Below are 14,560 nucleotides of genomic sequence, written 5' to 3' on the forward strand. Positions count from 1 at the left end.
TTGCTTCACAAGGAGTTTAAGTACTCGCATGCCCAGGGCTCACCCAGGCGAGGGAAGCTGGGACAAGATAACGAGGAAGACAAGGGGGAGGAAGGCATTGTTTTCCACGTTGAGATAGGGACGACCGGGGTTCTGGGTCTTGGGGTCCCCCAGGGAAAGGTAGGTTGGGGTGACTCGGGGTGACCAGGAGCCCTAAAATCCTGGTTGGTGGCAGCGAGATCAGAGCCAAGCTGGGTATAAGCTTGGGGAGAGTTTTATGTAAGCACCCAGATTTTTGGACGCTAAGGTCCAGATTTGAGACAGACGTTTACCACACCCCGACATTTATAGACTGAGACAAATTACTTATGTTGCATTTCATGTGTTCCATGGCATCTGCTTGTTACCTCCTCTTGTATCTTGCTCCAGGTGTCTCAGGCAACATCCCTGTTCATCTCTTCTCTCCAACCCTCTTACCTGGTGTTAGGTCAGGATATACCTGGGGTAATCTTCTGGACTGTGTTCACACGCCTGCCCAGGATCCGTTGCTTCTTGTGAATGCCTGTGTTCCAGCAACACCAGCAATACCTTTGCCAAAGTCATGTATAGAACAGTAAACTTGTAAGCACCTGCTTTAATCCATGGTCTGACTTTAGTTCATGGTATGGCCTAAGTTTGCTGACTATTGTACTGGCCACCAGGCCCAGTGCTTCATGCTCTTTTTCGCCTACACCCACAAAAATCAATCAGTTCCCCTTTGTTTATATGGGACCCTGCTGCCGACCCTGTTCTTGATGGCCTTCTGGACCTCTGCACCCGGAGATGATAACTTATCATTATTGTAATTATTGGCTGAGTGAAGCGAGGTTCTACACCTTCCATCAGAACAAGAGCCCCACATCAGCTATGCCCATCTTCCCAGTTGAATTTGACTTGGTGACACCCTGAATAACCGGTCTCCAGACAGAGAGAATAGAAATAATAATGGGGAGAAGGAGTGGGGGGTAATGGATCCATCGTCCTGCTGGGGAGAAGCTCCCTGTTTACACCGTGAAGGCACCAATCCAGAGCCCCCAAGTGCTCACTTTGTGATATTCCCACCATGTGTTACGGGGGTAGCTAAGGGAGGGCACAGAACACAGGAAATGTGCAGCCGTGCCATTTATCTGTGTGCGTTTCCATGTTTTTGTGTATTTTTTCTGCTGTTGGGTGTGAAAGAGTGTCTCCAACCTCTTCTAATCTGTGGTGTTTACTTACCCACTCCCAAGCCTTTCCGCACAAAATAGAAAGTGAAAATAAAATTCCTTTCCTGTGATAGCTAGCAGCGAGTGCACAGAACTGACTGTCTTGTGGTTGCTTCTATAACACAAACTGGGACGTGCTATATTCACTTCTGGCATAAAACAGATCTGTGTAGCTGACTTCCTATAAAAAGAGAAGAGGGAAAGTGAAAGAGACAGATAGGAAGGTTTTGTGATCAAATATCTGGAGATTGGCCTGTTTCTTCAAGAAAGCTCAGAAGAATTGAAGCATTTGTGGACTGACGGTAAGAGATTCTTTTGTGCCTTGTTCAACCATAGGAGCAACCCCAAGGGGAAGGGGATGGATGTGTGCATGTGTGTGTGGAGGGGGGGGCATGTTCCCCCAATATTTTGGGAAAGGTCTTTTTCCAGCATCAGTTTCTTATCCAGGTCCTCCTGATCCAAAGCCCACTGACATCAATGGGAGTCTTTCATAAAATACCAAAGCTTGGGTCCTGGCAGGCTGAAGAGGTACTTCTCTGATCTGAGCAACAGAACACGTATGGAGCTCAGTGGGAAAGACAAATCCATCCTTGACTAGATTGTATTCTCTGTCCCCCACCCCACAGCTCAGGAGGCAATGGAGCCTCTGGCTGTAATTCATAATGTGGGAACATTTTGTGGTCAGTTAGCAAAGTTACCCATATCCCTGGCCAGGAAGGTGAAATCGCTTCCTGGGACTAGGAAACAGGAGTGCCAGGCTCATATGACTGTTGCGAACATATATAAGGACAGATTGGACCTTACTACCAATCTCTAAATAGGCAAAATAGAGTCTAATAAGGTGAAAATCTTCCAGGAACCTTCAAGCCTGGGGTGTGGCCCCCCCCCCCCCCAGTTTCAGCCCCGTGTGTGTGCAGGGAACAGAGGGGAGTACAGTCTGGATCAGGGTTACAGGGCCTGGCTATGCTCAGGGGCTGACTGGGAACGCAGCTCCTGGTGGGTCCGAGCCCCTTGGGCACCGGGGCAGTTTGGGGGAGTCTCTGTGTTCCAGGCTGAGCGCCGGCCGCCCCAAATTCATCCCCCCACTTGCCCAGCTCAAGCTGGGTGGCAAAGAGCCAGAGGATCCTACCTAGGCTGACATCCCCACACACTTCTGTTCTTCCCCAGGGCCCACCAGCTTCTCCTCACGCACCTGGCTAAGCCACTACGCCATTTCCCTATGCCACCCACCCCCCTGCCATGGCTCCTCCAGCCGTGCTGCAGATTGCCATGCTGTGCCCCCGCTCGGTCCTCCGGCCGCACCTCCCCTCATGGCTTCTCCGGCCATGCTGCTCCCCCTTGCCTGCAGGAGCCCACCACCGACCCGGCAGGCCAAGCTTTCGAGCGGAGTGTGGGCCCTGCCCGCTGGTGCCATGGTAACCCCTAACTAAGGCATCGCTTTTGGAAAATGGAGAAGCGGTTGCTTCCCCTGTACCTCCCCCTGCCCCCAGCTATGCTATTGAAAACACCATAATAGAAGCTCAGACTAAATATATACCCCAAATCAAAGCAGACAGTAGGAGGACCAAAAGACTGCTCCATGGCTAAACACCAGAGCAATGGAGGCCATTAGAGGCAAAAAGGCATGTTTTAAAACTTGGAAGCCAAATCCTAATGAGGAAAATAGGAAGGAGCATGAACTCTGGTGTGATAGGTCAGGACCCCTAGAGTGTCACCTGAGGTGTTGAGATACCGCTGAGTCAGCTTATTATGCCAGCTTGGGCCACCCTTTTATCTGATCTTGTAGAGTCAGGCTCTCCAGCCTCCTCCAGCAAAGCTCACAAGCAGGGCAAAACTCAAATGTCAAATTGCAGAACTGCTAGCTATAGTATGGAACCCAGGGATGGGCAAACTTTTTCGCCCGAGGGCCACATCTGGGTATGGAGATTGTATGGCGGGCCATGAATGCTCACGAAATTGGGGGTTGGGGTACAGGAGGGGGTGAGGGATCTGGCTGGGGGTGGGGGCCAGAAATGAAGAGTTCAGGGTGCAGGAGGGGACTCTGGGTTGGCCCCCAGGCAGGGGGAGGGCGCCCCCTACCTGCTCCCGGACGCAGCGCGGACCCGAGACCGGTAGCGGGCTGAGCGGGGCCGGCGGCCAGGACCCGGGGGTGTGGGTGGGGGAGGGCACTGGTGTGTGTGTGGGGAGGGTGACAGCCCAGGACTGGGGTGGGGGACAGCCAAAAATTTTTTTGCTTGGGGTGGCAAAAAACCTAGAGCCGGCCCTGATTGCAGTGCATCAATCCAGATGTAGTCCAGCTGGGATTTCCATAAGGGAAAATGGGAGCATGAGGCTCCTCACCTACAACTCCCATGAGGCACCACAGCATTTCCCAAATTTGTTTTAGTTTTTGAATGTTTGGTTTATCTCATTTATTAGGAACAGAACAAAAAACTGAGACCATTCCTGCCCCTACACACTGCAGAAGTAAGTAAGCAAAAAAAAAAAGAGAGATAAGCCAGGGGTGTACTTGGAACAAGAGGGCCTCGCGGGGATAATATACTTGAGGACGTAGTCTGCTTGGAGGCAGAGGATTGGACTAGATACACAGAGGTGTCTTCCAATTCTTGACATTATATGATTTACATGCTGCATGTCCTGCCGCTGACGTATACGCTCACTAGCATGGCTTCTCAGTATATTAACTACATACAAAGACAATTATGACATATATATCAAGGGTTACACACATATTAGTGATAACTTTTCAATGATACGCGTTACTATTGGCATACTTCTTGTAAAATCATCCACTTCCAGTCACATATCTGGTTAAACATCCATTATATCAATGGCACTATTTCCAGTACCGCCATCACAGTCCCAACCTGTGACAAATGTGATCAGCCCTTCCAGACTGTGAAAAGCCGGTATGGCCCATTACTGTAATCAGGACATTGAGACAAATGCCTTTCTAGAGAGAGCGCAGGTACCTATTATAGTATCGTTGAAATATCTAATCAGTCACCCAATTCCTCAGAAAATCACAGGACAAGATTCTTCAAAACACTGTCCATCCTCCAAACTCCATTGCGGGAAAAATAAGTGAGAAATAGAACACCAGCTCCAGCAAATGTCATTGACAGCGAAAGCGAAGTTCCCAGTGGAATAATGCAGGCCGGAGCCCACAAGTATAATATAAAATGGACAGAGTTTTTGGGGAGGCATCAAAGAATGGATGGGGGGAGGCTTGAGAGGCCCTGATGAGCATGGATGCCTCTCACTAATCAAATCAAACAATGTGCTGCCTCTGCAACCTCCCAATCTGTTGTCCATTGGAGCAGCATGGGTGACCAAAAATGCGACTGGAAAACTATCATGTTGACCGCAGAGGGGAGCACGCCTTATATCATTTGTACATTCATTCCGGGTCTTGGTTGGCAACATTCGATGTAGGGACTCCTACCGATTGGCATACTCGCGACTTCGTGGCGGTATTTTTGCAGCAAAAGAAAGACAGTAGCTGCCATGCCAAATGCCACGAATGAACACATACTGAAGGACCACTGCCTGAAGTGCGCTGACATGACCCGGACTGGGTCAGTGTAACAATTGAAAAGGCGCCCCCTGCGGCAGTCCCGAATTTCCTAAGCAACAGCCTAAGCATAAAGAAAAACAACAAGAAAAAGCACCTGAAACAAATATCGAGACAAATAGTTCCTGACCATATACTTTGGCAGGACACAGGACAAACTGCTCGATATCGGACCTCGATGTTTCTCGAAACATCGATCACCCTAATGTGCATGTGTTCTATCATCATATAGTCACTAAACACCAGTTGATTCAGCAGACCTCGCTGTACTCCACACACATGCAGACCAGAGATTCACGACAAACCGGCACTTGCCAGCGTCTCTTATTTAGACCTGACGGCAAAATTCTAGTGCCCCTGGCTTCCATGGTTACGGCAGGGACACCCGAGCCTTTCCTGCGGGCTAATGCACCCTCACGCGGGCGCAAGGTGGGGGCCCAGGCCTCCGTGGGGGTGGGCTGCTTGGGGCAGCAGGAACTTCCCCCAGCACTTCCCCGTGAAGGGGCTGAAGTGATGAGTGGAGCAGGGTCGAGGGCAGGATCGCTCACTTCCTGGCTGCTGGTCGAAGCAGCCCGACACTGCTGCGTCCTCAGGGAGTGGGAGTGAAGCAGGGGGGAAGAGCTGGGTGGGATGGAGCAGGGGCAGGAAGAAGGTGGGGTGGAGCTCGCAACCACTGGGCTGGGCTTCTTGGGAAGAAGGTCGGTGGGGGTGGGCTGGGAGCAGAAGCAGGGGCAGGGGATCATGGGGGAAGAAGGTTAGAGCAGGGGCGTGACAGCTCATGAGCTGCACAGCGGCAACTCCAGGAAAGCTGTGCGCCCAAATTTCCTGGTGCCCGATGCAGCCGCGTACTTGCATAGGGGTAGGGACAGCCCTGCTTAACATGGTACATCTCTCGACACATAGCCCGAGGCCGCACGATGTACATCAAAGTCACACTAGAATCTCTGTTCCTCCCCTAGCATAACCAAAGGTGGTCAGGTACCACCCCCCTCCCACCCGCGTCATAGAATAGATAACAAAGGGTTTTTTTCTTTAACTGTAACGGGTGAACAATAGGGAACCATAACAACTGACGCAGAGGACCAATCAGAGAATCGTCGATTTTTCAAAGTAAGGGGCGGGAATTGTGTACAAGTTCTGTTTTTTCTCCCGACTGAATGGAACAGGCTATACCGTGCTAACTCCATTTCTTCTAACATCTTCTCTCCAAGTGTGGAACAAAGAGCAACAAGGCAAATAGGCTGCTATATGCTTTGTGTTAGTAGTACATGGTGTGTTGATACTCGTGCTGGATCTGGTTTAATTGGCTATCTTTGAATTCAGCCTGGTTATCCTTCTCTTATAAGCAAGAGCCTGTAATTGCATCTTAATGCAGTGGGTTATATTTTTGTATTTCTTATCTTTTTATATAAAGTTTACTTTTAAACCTGTTGGAGCGTTTTTTGTTTTCTCTGGTGAGGCTCAGAAAGAGGGGAGTGGAAATCTCTATTGGTATTAGCTTTTAATCTAGATTTGAATGCATCGCCTCAGGGGAGGGTTAATGCCCTCTTTGTTTTTGCTTCAAGGAGTTAAGTACTCGCATGCCCAGGGCTCACCAGGCGAGGGAAGCTGGAGAATAACGAGAGACAGGGGAGGAGCATTGTTTTCCCGTGAGATAGGAGACCGGGGTTCTGGGTCTTGGGGTCCCCCAGGGAAAGGTTGCGGGTGACCGGGTGACCAGACGAGCCTAAATCGCTCGTTTTGCAGAGATCAGAGCCAAGCTGATAGCTTGGGAGAGTTTTTATGTAAGCACCCAGCATTTTTGGAACGCATAAGGTCGCAGACTTTGAAACAAGACGTTACATGCACGATCCCCTGACATTTATGACTGAGACAAATACTTATTTCATTCATGGTTTCCATGGCATCCTGCTTGTTTACACCCTCTCTTGTATCTTGCTCCAGTGTCTCAGCAACATACCGTTTCATCTCTTCTCTCAACCCTCTTACCTGGTGTTAGGTAGGATAACCTGGGGTAATTCTCCTGGAACTGATGTTCACAAATATACGCCTGCCCCAGGATCCGTATACGCAACTCAATCTTGATAGAAATCGCTTAGTTTCCATTGCAACACAAGGCAGATACCTTTGCCAACGTCATGTATAGAACGAAACTTAGACCTGTTTTAAAAATACCATGGGTTCTGTACGTTTAGTTCAGGTAGTCAAGCTAAGTTTGCTGACTATTGTATGTCTGCCCCAGCCCAATGCTTTCATGCTCTTTCTTTTTAGAACACTCACACACAAAAATCAAATCAGTTCCCCTTTGTTTTATTAACTGGGACCGGTCTGCTGCCGACTCCTGGTCTGATGGCCTTTCTGACCTCCCTGCACCCGGAGCATGATAATTCCTCATATATCATTGAATATTATTGATGAAGGCTCGCCCAGGACTTCTAACCACTCACTCAGAACAAAGCACATCAAGCTATGCCCATCTTCCACAGTTGAATTGATTGGTGACACACGAATAACCGTATCAGCAACAGAGAAGAATAAAAATAATAATGGGGAGAAGGAGTGGGGGGCTAACAGGACTCATAGTCCCTCCCTGGGCCGAGCAAGCACAGATTCTCACCCGTGAACGCACCCATCCCAGCAGCCCTAGCTCCTACACTTTCGCTGATATTCCACCATGTGTTACGGCGGTAGCTAAGGGAAGGGCACAGAACCACTAAAATGTGCATCACCGTGCAATTTATCCTTGTGTGCGTTTCCATGTTTTTTGTGGTATTTTTTCTGCTGTTTTGGGTGGAACAGTTGTTCAATCTCTTCTATTCTGTGGGTTTTACTTACCCACTCCCAATGCTCTTTCCGCACAAAATAGAACAGTGAAAATAAGATTCTTTCTGTGATAGTTCAGCAGCGAGTGCACAAGAACTGACTGTCTTGTGTGGTTGCTTCTACTAACACAATTCAACTGGACGTGCATATTCCTTCTGGCATAAAACAGATATCTGTTGTAGCTGACTTATCCTAATAACAAAGAGACAGAGGGCAAGTGAAAGAGACAGATAGGAAGGTTTTGTGATCAAATATCTGGAGATTAGGCCTTTCTTCAAGAAAGCACCAAGCAATTGCAGATTTGGGACTGACGATAAAGACTTCTTTCTTCGTAGCCTTTGTTCAACCATAGGAGCAACCCCAAGAGGGATGCATTGTGTGCATGTGTTTGGAGGGGGGCCATGTCCCCCTATATTTGGGAAGATCTTTTCCAGCATCATCTTCTTCCTTATCCTGTCTCACCTGATCACAAAGCCCACTTGACGATCAATGGAGAGAGATCTTTCACTAAACACTAACACAACACACAGACTTGGGATCCCTGGCAGGCTGAAGAGGTACTTCTCTATCTGAGCAACCGAAACGTATGAGTTCAGTGGAAGATCATCATCCTCTGAATAATTGTATTCTCTGTCCCCCCCCCATCAGCTCAGGAGGCAATGGAGCCTCTGGCGTAATTCATAATGTGGAACATTTTGTGGTCAGTAGCAAAGTTCCCCATATCCCCTCGAGCCAGGAAGGTGAAACGTTCTGGACTAGGAAACAGGAGTGCCAGGCTCATCCATCATGTTCGAACAACTAAAATTAAGGACAGACTGGACATTACCTACAATCTCTAATAGGCAAAAATAGAGTCTAAATAACGGTGAAAATCTCTCCAGGACATCAAGCCTGGGGTTGCAGCCCCCCCCCCCTCCATTTCACCCCTGTGCTGTGCAAGGGAACAGAGGGGAGTACAGTCCTGGATCAGGGTTAACGGGCCTGCTATGCCTCAAGAGGCTGACTGGGAAAGCAGCTCCTGGTGGGTCCCTGGCCCCTTGGGCACCGGGGCAGTATGGACCGGGAGTCCTCTGTGTTCAACATCTATCCAGGCTGAAGCGCTGCGGGTCCTGCCTCAATTCATCCCTCACTTGCCCAGCTCAAGCTTGGGGTGGCAAAGAGCCAAGGATCCTAACCTAGGCGACATCCCACACCAACATTCTGTTCTTCCCCAGCGGGCGCCACACAGCTCTCCTCACGCAACCTGCCAACCACTACGCCATTTCCTCTATGCCTAACCCACCCCCCTGCCATTGGTCCTCCAAGCCTGCTGCAGATTGCTCATGCTGTGCCCGCGTCGGTCCTCGCCAGCACCTCCTCATGGCTCTCCGGCCTGCTGCTCCCCTTTGTGCCGCAAGCGAAGCCCACCACTGGACCCGGCAGCCAAGCTTAGCGAGAGCGGAGTCAGAGCTGCAGACTGACACCGCTGGTGCCATGGTACCCCTAATAAGGCTATCGGCGTTTGGAAAATGGAGTAAGCGGTTGCTTCCCCCATGTACCTCCCACCTCCGCCCAGCTATGCTATTGAATAACTTTCTATTATTTATTATATATTCTTCAGACTAAATATAATATCCCCAAATCAAAGCACACCGTAGGTTGTTGTTTCCTCTGACAATCCAATTGCCCAATAGTAATTTACTGAGAATTGAGCCTCTGATTTTTGTGGCACCCTTTGTACCTTTCTCTCGTCTTCTGTGCTCTCTCGTGGGCCTTTTCGGCTTGTGTTTTGTTTCTTTTCCCCTCTTTGGGGTATTCCCCATCTTTCAGCTAATAGACTCTTCTCCCATTTTTACCTTGGTTACTTCGCTTGGCCAAAACTAGACAAAAGACCTGCTCCATGGCCCTAAACAACCCAAGAGCACATGGAGGCCATTTTCAGTTGAGCGCAACAAAAGGATGTTTAAAAACTTGAGAAGCAAAATCCTAATTACGAGAAATAGGCAAGGAGCATTGAACTCTGGTAAAGTGACTGGTCAGACTCCTAAGTGTCATCCTATGGTTGAGAATATTCCGCTGCAGTCCAGCTTATTATGCACGTTGGGCAACACTCTATTTATTCTGGATCTTGTAGTAGCAGAGTCTCAAGCCTACCTCCTAGCAAAGCTCTACAAGCAGGGCAAAAACTCAATGATCAGAAATTTGCCAGGAACTGCTCCTATAGTATGGAACCCCTAGGAGGGCAAACTTTTCGCCACCGCGAGGGCCACATCTGGGTATGGAGATTGTAATGGCGGGCGCATGAATGCTCACGATAATATGGGGGTCCTGGGGTTACAGGAGGGCGTGAGGGATCTGGGCTGGGGGGGGCCAGAAATGAAGAGTTCGGGCTGGCACGGAGGGGGCTGTGAGTTGGGCAAGGAGTTGGGTGTGGGGTGCGTGGTCTTTGGTTGGGCTGGGGAAGAGGGGTTGGGGTGCAGCGAGGGTGTTTCAGCTGGGACCGAGGGGTTCAGATGGGCAGGTGGGGAACGGCTGAATGCAGGGCATTGAAATGCACGAGAGGTCAGGGGTGCCAGGTCTTCGGGCAGCGTTACCTTAAGCAATCTTCCAAAGGAGCGCACGTCCCCGCTCGCCGGTCCTAACATTGAGGCGTGGCCAAGGTGCCAGGGCTGCCCTGTTTGACAGGTACCCAACGCTGCAGCTTCCCATGTGGCCATGGTTCCTGGCCAATGTGAGCTGCCGGGGCAGCAACTGTGAAGGCAGGCAGCTTGCATAGCCCCGTGGTTACCCCTACGCATAGGTAGCCGGAGTAGGGACATGCACTTGCTTCCGGGGAACTGCACAGAGCAGGGCCAAGTCCACAACCCGTCGCATATGGCGTCGGAGCATGAGGACTGGTATTATACAAAAGTCTGGAGGCAGATGCGCGGTCCTCCGGGCCGTAGTTGCCCGACCCTGATGTTAACCTCACTGAGAATCAATACCTCCGTGTCGCAGATGAATTGGAGGTAGCTAAATGGAAAAACTGTTTTTAAAACAGAGCTCCACGAGTTGATCCTGGCAATTACAGGCGCATTAGCCTAACTTCTGCATGGATGGAAATTGATCGAAACTGTATATAAAGAAAGTAGTTGCAGAGCACATATAGAGGAACATTGATTTGATGGGGAAGAGCCAAATGGCTTTTGTGAAGCGAGAATCGTACTCAACCATCTAACTAGAAATTCGCTGAAGGTTGTCAACAAGCATGTGGAAAAGGGTTGATCCAGTCATATAGTACACGGTTGGACACGCATCTCATATTCTCATAGTGCATTGATATAATAATGTTATAGCAATTATTGATGCATTTTATGCAAGATATGTCATGAGTTGTGCATGGAAAGTTTATGATTTTCTGAATATGATATCTTCTACTAGAGTGAAGGACATAATCCCAACACATGTAAGGCCAAGCCATAGGAGTTTTATTACACACAGCGCTGGCGGAAGTGTCACTTGCTTCTTACATTAGCTTCAGAGAAACTCGTCAATCAACTGTTACCATTAGAATATTAGATTTTTCCCATGGGTGGGGAGGAAGTTTTTTGACGAGGCACGGCGTTTTCCATCTGCAGATAGGTTGTCGCTAGCAGACAAGATCAATCTTAGCCTTTGGTTTAATCAGGTGTACTAATGTCTTCCCATGGTCTCAGTTAGCAACGTTAACATTTAATTAATACTTCGATTGAAATGTTAGTAGTATAAATTATATGTTGAATTCTGAATTTGGGGGTCCATCGAAATGTGAGCACATCCTTTTGATTATCGCCAGGTACGATTCTCTTACGGGGTCTAAAGCAAAAAAAAGTGAAATAATGACAATGAAGATTGCCTCCTTTTATGTCTAAAGCAGCCACTGGTCTGGAATAGGGAGGTGACGGTATGCCATATGTTCTTGACATGCCATTTTCTAAACTCAAGGTTGGATCTGTGGGAATGACGTTCCTACAGCAGAGACTGACCAATAGGAAACAGGGATCCTTTGGTTTCAATTTTGCATCTCTGCTGACACAATTATTAGTTCTTAGCTCCACCTGGCAGTTTGCTGACCAGGTCCTAATGTAGCAAAACAAGATTATCTGTTTAACACCACTTCTCTTAGCTGATCACTATTGCCTAGGTCCTCTGCGTCTGACACTCATCTGGACTCTTGGGTCTGAGAAAAGAGCTGGCACATGCCTATAGACCAGTGTTTTAAAAATGCACATGATTTTTAACCTCCTTCAAGTTAGCAATGTATCATTTTGTATGAAGTTATGACTATGTACCTGTATTTCAAATGTAGTTACACCTGGTAACGCCCACTATGACAAGATGTTTTCAGTCTAGATAGTGGGTGAGGAATGACCTATTCGGGGCCTATGCATCCGAAGAAGTGAGCTGTAGCCCACGAAAGCTTATGCTGAAATAAATGTGTTAGTCTCTAAGGTGCCACAAGTACTCCTGTTCTTTTTGCAGATACAGACTAACACGACTGCTACTCTGAAAGCTATTCAGGGTAATGGGCCATTAAGAAAGAACAATAAACCTTAGGAAAAGCTTCTCCTAAGCTATCTCCAAATGGGGGAGCCTTCCTGAGAATGCTACAGAATGCTCTGAGTAATGTCTGCGATGACTTTACAAGGACATGTGATGCCACCACATGTCTCTGGGCTCCATCTTGGGATGTCAGCATTTTCCACAGGCTGGTCTGGGAACCAAGCTTTGGGAACAAAAGGTTCTCGCCATATGCAAAAGCTATACAAGGTAGCAACTGACATCATTTGGTGTTCTTCACTTCCCACACAGGAAGACTCCTGGAAACATCTGAGGAACAAAGACTGAACTGGGGGAAGTGCTGGACCCAGGCTACAGGGATTTCTAGCCTGTGAGTGGAACACCTGGGATATAACCAAGTGCAGCTTGCCCCTTAAGAATCAACAGCCTGTTTGTATCATCTCTTAGGGTGAGAATCTGCTACTCATATCCAATCTATTTAGCATATAAAGCTTAGTATGTGTTTTCTTTATTTGCTAGGTAATCTGCTCTGATCTGTTTGCTGTTCCTTATAATCACTTAACATCTAACTTTTGTAGCTAAAAAACTTGTTTTTGCTTTATCTAAACCAGTGACTTGGAGTGAAGTGTGTGGGAATCATAACTCAGGGGCAAAAGCCTGTTGCATATTCCTCTCCACATTGAGAAAGGGTGTGAATTTCATGAGCTTATGCTGTGCAGTTCCCTGTGTAGCGCAAGTTGATAATTTTGGGTTTATACTCCTAGGAGCTGGGAGTTCCATTAGCTGTAGCCTTCCCATGCAGGGGTTGGTCAGAGAGTCTGCATGTAACTACAGCTGGGTGGGTCCGCACCTGTGTGAATGCTGGTGAAAGTGCAGGCTGGAGGGCTTTGCAGCTTGTCACAGCAGCACAGTGCAAGAAGGAGCCCAGGCTGATGGGTTAGGGGGATGCAGAGGTACCCCAATTCCAGATGGCACCCCAGGGGGAACCCGTCACACATGGATTTTCAGAGATCCTCGACAAGAACCTGCCCTACTGTCTCTGAAGGAAAATAAGGAATCACTAGCTAGGCAGCAGTACTGCTAAAAAGGATCTGGAGGTTATACTGCTTTGGTTTTCAAACTTTTTCTCTAGTGACTCAGTTGAAGAAAATTGTTGATGCCCGCAACCCAACGGACCTGGGGATGAGGGGTTTGGGGTGTGGGGACGGTCTCAGGGCTGGGGCAGAGGGTTAGGGTGCAGGAGAGGGGTCAGGGCTCTGGGCTGGGGGTGCAGGCTCTGGGGTGGGGCTGCAGATGAGTGGTTTGGGGTGCAGGAAGAGGCTCCAGGTTTGGAGAGGGTCAGAGCTGAGACAGGGGATTGGGGTGCAGGGTTCGGGCTTCCGGTCAGCAGTACAGCGGGGTGCTAAATCAGGATTCCTGCCTGTCCTGGCACCATGGACCACGCTGTTCCCCCAGAAGTGGCCAGCAGCAGGTCCAGCTCCTAGGTGGAGGCACGCAAGTGGCTCTGCATGGTTCTCGCCCACAGGCACTGCCCCCACAGCTCCCATTGGCCAGTTCTCGGTCAATGGGAGTGAGGAGCCAGTGCTTGGGACAGGGCAGTGCATGGAACCCCATGCCCCCCCTCCCACAACTAGGAGCTGGACAAGCTCTATTTACATCAGTCTGGCAGGGCCAGATTAATACAGGGGCTTTAGGGTCTGCAGCCCAGGGCCTTGGGCTAAGGGGGACCCCACAAAAATAAACCCATAATTATATACAATCAGTGGTCACTAACCCGTTGATCACAATGGACTGGTTGATCCTGAAGCCTCCTCTAGTTGATCACAATCTCCGGGCCGCTAAAGATCCGGCGGCGCAGCAGGGCTCACGCAGGCTGTCTACATGCTGTGGCTCCACACCGCTCCTGGAAGCGGCCAGCTGCTGGCACATCTCTACGGCCCCTGGTTGGGGGTACAGACTGCTCTGCGCACTGCCCCCACCCCCAGCACCGTTCCTGCAGCTCCCATTGTCCAGGAACCAGCCAATGAGAGCTGCGGGGGTGGCGCTTTCAGGCTCAGACAGGACACTGAGACACACTGTCCCCCTCCCCTCAGAGATGCGCAGAAACATACCTGCAGCCGGCTGCTTCCGGGAGTGGAGTGGGGCCACGCCATGCAGACAGCCTGCCTGAACCCTGCTGCACCACCAGTCGGAAGCCACCTGTGGTAAGCACCTCCCAGCCGGAGCCCAAGGTCAGAATCCCCTCCTGCACCAAACTCCCTTCCATAGCCTGCACCCCTCACCCTCTTCTTCACCCAATCACTCTGCCCCAGCCTGCAGCCCCCTCCTGCACCCAAACTCCCTCCCAGAAAGAAACTAATATAACAGCTGTTCTAAGTAAGAAGTCAGCTATTTTGAACGAACTTAACTATATTCTACATGT

The 14,560-nt window shown here is 49.4% G+C and overlaps 1 protein-coding gene across 1 annotated transcript in view; it reads left to right on the forward strand.

The window, feature by feature from the left end:
* Positions 1-1,209: 1,209 nt before the first annotated feature.
* The window catches only part of LOC116833693 (interferon-inducible GTPase 5-like), a 37,489-nt gene continuing 24,138 nt past the window's right edge, over positions 1,210-14,560 (forward strand). Inside the window, exons 1-2 of the mRNA XM_032795369.2 lie at positions 1,210-1,525; positions 12,430-12,586. The gene's annotated coding sequence lies outside the window, so the exon portion shown is untranslated. The remainder of the gene's footprint in view (positions 1,526-12,429; positions 12,587-14,560) is intronic.

The sequence above is a fragment of the Chelonoidis abingdonii genome, chromosome 11, assembly GCF_003597395.2.
Source record: "Chelonoidis abingdonii isolate Lonesome George chromosome 11, CheloAbing_2.0, whole genome shotgun sequence".
Lineage (NCBI taxonomy): Eukaryota > Metazoa > Chordata > Testudines > Testudinidae > Chelonoidis > Chelonoidis abingdonii.